The 6,000-nt window shown below is 34.8% G+C and overlaps 1 protein-coding gene across 1 annotated transcript in view; it reads right to left on the reverse strand.

Moving 5' to 3' along the window:
- The window catches only part of LOC143956939 (T-cell surface glycoprotein CD4-like), an 81,540-nt gene extending 76,068 nt beyond the window's left edge, over positions 1-5,472 (reverse strand). The window contains exon 1 of the mRNA XM_077467111.1: positions 5,339-5,472. The gene's annotated coding sequence lies outside the window, so the exon portion shown is untranslated. The remainder of the gene's footprint in view (positions 1-5,338) is intronic.
- Positions 5,473-6,000: the final 528 nt, after the last annotated feature.

Here is a 6,000-nt window from a genome sequence, read left to right on the forward strand (position 1 = left end):
ATTATGGGGGACCCCAACATAATATAATAAAATAAATGACATTTCACTGCTTTTATATAGCAGCTTGTACTCAATTCTGGATACTAATCCCTTATAAGGTAGACAACCATGTTGGTTGTAGCTCAGATTAAAGCCATACAGACCACTACCTTATATATAGTCTGATGTTAGGACAGTCTGATGTTAGGACAGTTTGATCCCATTAGGGGTGCGTGAGATAATATGGAATTTACAGATTCATTGTTACTCTATTTTGTTACACCTTTTTTTGGTTTCTTATGAGATGTAGGTATGCGACTAATATGACTCCATATATACGCATGTGTTGTTTAAATCAATTTTATCCAGCTTGGAGTAATTTCATCTATATGATAGATATTTACAAGTGTGTGTTTTTTTTTTTTTGTTTAATTTTTTTTTTTATTGATCTATACATTTCTATCTTATGCCAAATATCAATTCATATTGTTGCTTTATTTTCAAATTCTGTATTTCATAATTACAATGATATTCAGATTTATGTTTTACTATATGTATGTAACATGCAATCTTTGTTTTATCAATAATAATCAATAAAAACATTGAAACACAAATGTTACATTATGTTTATTTTCTGGAGACAATTGTTTCCAAAGACAACGTTTCAAAAACTGATAAATCCGGATAATTGACTTACAAAGAATTATTCATAAAGGGAGATAAAATAATTATTGGATATTGGAGGACGGTTGCTTTTTTTTTTGCTTGTGTACTATTGAGGTGAGATGTGTAAAGCCCCCCCATACACACCATCAGATTTTCTGCTGAGTTTTTCCTTCAGATTTACCAAAACCATGTAGTGCAAGGCCAGCCTGATTGTATACACATTGAAACTCCAAAGGCGTGATCTCATATAATATTGTTTTGGTAAATGTGAAGGAAAAAAATCAGCAGAAAATCTAATAGTGTGTATGGGGGCTTTAGATTTACTTTACCCACAGTCTCACTCACACTGCTGCATTTTTAATTTCCTCTCTAATATGGAGTTTGGTTAGGGCTGTGGAAGCATTAGAATAACGTGCGGCAGTGTATTGAATAAATAAATGCAATCATATATGGAACATTAATGTGAAAATAATCATGAATAAAACACACATGGGAATCCAAAAGTGCATATAAATAAATATGCATAAAAAGTGCATAAAGTTAATACAAATCCATAAAGTGTTATGAATTATCATTTATAAGATGCATCTTATATGTTACAACTATTGTGATCCATATTATTACTGGTTAAGATTTACTGTAGATTAAGATGTTATGCTTTTTTTCATAACCTACTTTGTATTAAAATATATTGCCTTAATTATTTCTTTACAAACATGTATAAGATGGAAATGTTTATACACAATGTATGCTTTATTCTTTATAATAAATCTGAATTGCAAAAAAAAAAAAAAAAAAAATCAATCATCAACTAATAAAGTTCATTAGTGAATTTCTTCATTAAAAAAATAAATAAAATAAAATAAAAATTAATAATAATAATAATAATAATAATAATAATAAAATATATATATATATATATATATATATATATATATATATATATATATATATATATATATATATATATATATAGATAGATATATATATATATATATATATACACACATACCATAAAGACCACTGTGAAGAGAGAGAAGAATTGTGTGCAGCTCCTCCTTCCTGCAATGATCAGAAAAACACAAATCCCCTGTTGGTGGGACTTTTTAGGCACTGGGACCCCAATATATATATATATATAGATGTATTGACGGAAAAAAATCAAATTATAATCCGATTAGTTAAAAGACAGCAATGAGATCCTAGTTTGTCTCAATATTTCAAAAGAGAATCTTGATAAAGCAGATTAGGTAAACCAATTTGGCGGCAGTCCTCCCAATTGTTGCAAATATTAGCTACTTTAATTAGAATTGATACATTTCTTTATTGTTTAAATGAACAAATTTGCAAGAGATTGAAATGTAAAGTATGTGAAGGAAAACCAAATTATATATATATATACCAAGTCTTAAATAAAATGTCAGTAAAAACATCTTGCAAATAACTCGACGTCTCTGTCAGCCTTTCTCATTTTTTTTCATCCCTAAAGTAACAGTTGAAATAATTTTCATGGGGCCAATGCTAAAAATGGTTATAATTACAGCTTATTAGCATGATCAGTAAGTTGAGGAGAGTTAAGTAAAATAAAAAAGAACATATAAATAAAAATACAAATTAAATATTTATATGTGCTTTTGGATTCCTATTTTTTTTTTCATATTTATTTTCCATATATGAATTTATTTCTTTATATAAAGTGACAGCACTGCGCGTTATTGTAATGATTTCAGTCTGTATTTTTTTGTGTGTGAATATTAAGGTATATTTTGGTGAACACTTTAGTGTATGGTTTATTTCGTTTTTTGTTCAAAGGGGTGTGGAAGCACCTCAAGGGTCACATGTATGAGGGGGGCCAGGAACAGAATCAGGGACTTAACACCAATGAAGTCTTCCTTGGCTGGTCCTCATACCATTGGGGTAATGGTCCACCATTGGCAGAAAGTATTTTTCCCTATGGAGATCCATATAGGCTTTAACAATGGCCACACACACCAGGCAATTTAAACCAACCTTAAACAGCCTTCAAAAATGTCCAGAAATCACAAGGGAACTATGTCAGGGAATCACACCAATGAAGTCTTCCTTGACTGGTCCTCAAACCACATTCAGAAGGTCATCTTCCATATAGATCTTCTTATAAGCTTTAATAATGGCCACACACACCAGGAAATTTAAACTTATCTCAAGCAGCCTTCAAAAATGTCCAGAAATCACAAGGGAACTATGTCAGGGAATCACACCAATGAAGTCTTCCTTGACTGGTCCTCATACCATTGGGGTAATGGTCCTCAAACCACGTTCAGAAGGTCATCTTCCATATAGAGCTTCTTATAAGCTTTAATAATGGCCACACACACGAGGAAATGTAAACCTACCTCAAGCAACCTTCAAAAATGTCCAGAAATCACAAGGGAACTATGTCAGGGAATCACACCAATGAAGTCTTCCTTGACTGGTCCTCAAACCACATTCAGAAGGTCATCTTCCATATAGATCTTCTTATAAGCTTTAATAATGGCCACACACACCAGGAAATTTAAACTTATCTCAAGCAGCCTTCAAAAATGTCCAGAAATCACAAGGGAACTATGTCAGGGAATCACACCAATGAAGTCTTCCTTGACTGGTCCTCATACCATTGGGGTAATGGTCCTCAAACCACGTTCAGAAGGTCATCTTCCATATAGAGCTTCTTATAAGCTTTAATAATGGCCACACACACGAGGAAATGTAAACCTACCTCAAGCAACCTTCAAAAATGTCCAGAAATCACAAGGGAACTATGTCAGGGAATCACACCAATGAAGTCTTCCTTGACTGGTCCTTGACTGGTCCTCATACCATTGGGGTAATGGTCCTCAAACAATTGGCAGAAAGTCATCTTCCCAATGGAGCTTCATATAGGCTTTAATATTGGCCAAATTGCCATATAAACATTTTAAAGATGGATCTCAGACTACTGAATAGTCACCAATACTACTCAACCGATTCGTGCCTTGGAACGGTGTACCTCCACAACTATTTGGCAATGTCCAAATATAGGAGAAAAGGAAGGGGAACCAGAATGGTCACCCCACCCAAGCAAGAGTTGTAAAGGGAAAACTATGTCGGGAATCACACCAATGAAGTCTTCCTTGACTGGTCCTCATACCATTGGGGTAATAATGATCTACAAACCACTGGCAGAAAGCCATCTTCCCTATGGAGCTCCATATAGGCTTTAGTAATGGCCAAACACACCAGGCAATTCAAACCAACCTCAAGCCGCCTTCAGAAAAGTCCAATTTGATGAATTTGTCCTACCATCGAAAACATCTACCGACACTGAGTAATGATTTATAGTGAAGGTGCTGATTGTACCAAAACTTGTACAGCCATTGTTGCAATTGAAAGCGGGAATTGCCTGAAAATTGCCAATGTGTGGTTAGCACTAATAATCCAACCCTAAAGCTTGCCATGCACATGGTCATTTTCAATTTAGATTGCAAGTAATTACCACAAAACTAAGCAATCTGCCAACCACTAGATCTCAGTCAATTGTCAAAGTCAAAACTAGAAAAAAAAAAATACATGAAAGCATCAATACAGTTGACTGAAAGATCCAACCAAAAATGTATAAAAACCACAACAATTTCTTTGAAAGCGATCAAATTTTGGTGCAATTTTAAATCCATATTCTTGTGGTCAATCAAAACCACCACTTCTATGTCTTCGCTTTGTGACTTTGACAAAAAAAAAAATAGATTTGAAAGTTTGATTGCTGCATCAAGTTTCCATATATATATATATATATATATATATATATACGGCCGGCTCTCTATTATGTGATTGGATAATGAAAAAGATATATCAATCACTTTCTACGAGATCTTATTTTTCCACCCAGTTCAATCGGTGCGATTTTAAACCCATCCCCTTGTGGTATATCGGGAACCACCATCTTATGTCTTTGATTGCTTTGGGACTTTGGAAAAAAAAAATAGAAGCAAAAGTTTGATCAGTGTGTCAAATTTCTATATATATATATAAATATGGCCGGCTGAAGAGTTAGAAGACTCTATTGTGGAATTGGGTGATGAAACAATGTATCTAAAAGAGATCAGATTGTTCCACTCGGTTCAATCGGTGCGATTCCAAACCTATCTTCTTGCGTTCAATCACGATCGCCATCGTAGGTCTTTGATTGGTTTGAGAAATGTCGATAAAAATTAGAATGAAAAGCGCGATCGTTGTTTTAAATGTCCATGTGAATGAATGCGCTAAAAATCGGGTCATGAAAAAAATATAAAGATTTATTTAAAAGCGATTCGATTATTTTCCCACCGTGTTGGGTTGGCTCAAACTTCAAACAACTTCAAACCCGTCTCCTTGGCTTCATCAAAACCACCATTTCACGTCTTCAATCGCTTTCAGATTTTTGACAATTGGAATCAAAGTTTTGATCACCGCGTCCAATCGAATTGCCTCGTCTATGGCCAAACCAAGAGCTAAAAGACTCCATTGGGTGAGTCAACACTTCACCGTCTACCTGAAGGCCCATTTGTATAAATATCGCATATATTATAGAAACTTAAACCAAAAAAAAAGGAAATTTAGAGTTTGAATCAACAAAAACATGTGGCCAGAAATTTGAACTGAAACAAATAGAAAGTCTGTTATAAATAAACCGTAATACAGAAAATGTGCATCTTACCTGCAGGATCTGGGGCACAGCTGTCTGCTCCTCCAGTGGTTTGAGTTTTGGGTTCACATCTCGTGTCTCCGCCCCCCGAATACAGGAAGTGTCTAGTCCGGGGCCACAAAATAAACATGGGGAAGTGAGAATGTGCGAGATCAAAGGGCAGAGATACACAATGATATCATCTACTCCCCAAATAAAGAGCAAAACAAAAAGACATTTGTATATATTTGTATACAGACATTGTATATACACACAGCGGGTGAAATAAGTATTGAACTCGTCACCATTTCTCTCGGTAAATCTATTGGTAAAGGTGATGGTGACATGAAATCTCCCCCACATGTCGATAACAACCCATCCAATCCGTACATACAAAGACACCGAAACAAATCTGTTCAGAAATGAAGTTCTGTGTAATAAAATGGAAGGACACCGGGAAAAAGTATTGAACCCGCAAAATGAAATCTATTTAATACTTGGTACAAAACCCTTTGGTAATGACGGCTTCAAGACACCGGGTCCTGTATGGAGGAACGAGTCGCATGTGTTGCTCAGGTGGGATTTTGGCCTATTCTTCCACAGAGTCTTCAGATCTTGAAGGTCCCGTGGGCCTCTTCTATGAACTCTGATCTTTAGTTCTTTCCATAGACCTTCTATTTGATACAAGTCAGGTA

This window comes from Lithobates pipiens, unplaced genomic scaffold (assembly GCF_037356315.1).
Source record: "Lithobates pipiens isolate NorthernLeopardFrog02 unplaced genomic scaffold, aLitPip1_a1.2 Scaffold_47, whole genome shotgun sequence".
NCBI classification, from domain to species: domain Eukaryota; kingdom Metazoa; phylum Chordata; class Amphibia; order Anura; family Ranidae; genus Lithobates; species Lithobates pipiens.